We start from the raw sequence: 525 nt of genomic DNA on the forward strand, positions 1-525 counted from the left end.
ATTACACTTTTGATTGCTGCAGATGGTGTAATCCTAGGATTAAAGATGCTGAAACTGCCTTGAGATCATTAACTAATTAAGGCTTCCAGCCTGGCAGGTGACTATCTCTAATCCTGCCCAGTGGAGCGGTAACGCCGGGCACGGGGAAGTGGCGGGCAAGTGCTGCTGGCAAAGCTGGTGGGGCTGGGAGGCTCCTGTGCTGTTTTGGCACTGGAAACTGACCCTGTGGGTCCGGCGCTTCCTTGGAGACCCTTAAAGTGCACAGACGAACCGGGCCCTCTGCTTTCGTAGGCACTGGTGGAGCTGGGGTGTGCTGAGGGTCGGGGCATCATGCCTTGAGCCTGACCCGGGGCTGGCTGGGGCTCAGCCCTTTCTCCCAGGCCCATTGAAAATGTTCATTCCTCCCTGTCCCCCACCAAAATAATAGTAATAGAAACCAAAACCGCCTACAAGTGGCACCGGGGCTGGGCTGAGGCTTTGCATATCTCCTGCAGGGTGAGATGGGTGGAACAGCCCCTGGCCGCA

This window comes from Buceros rhinoceros, unplaced genomic scaffold (assembly GCF_000710305.1).
Source record: "Buceros rhinoceros silvestris isolate BGI_N320 unplaced genomic scaffold, ASM71030v1 scaffold31894, whole genome shotgun sequence".
Taxonomy (NCBI): domain Eukaryota; kingdom Metazoa; phylum Chordata; class Aves; order Bucerotiformes; family Bucerotidae; genus Buceros; species Buceros rhinoceros.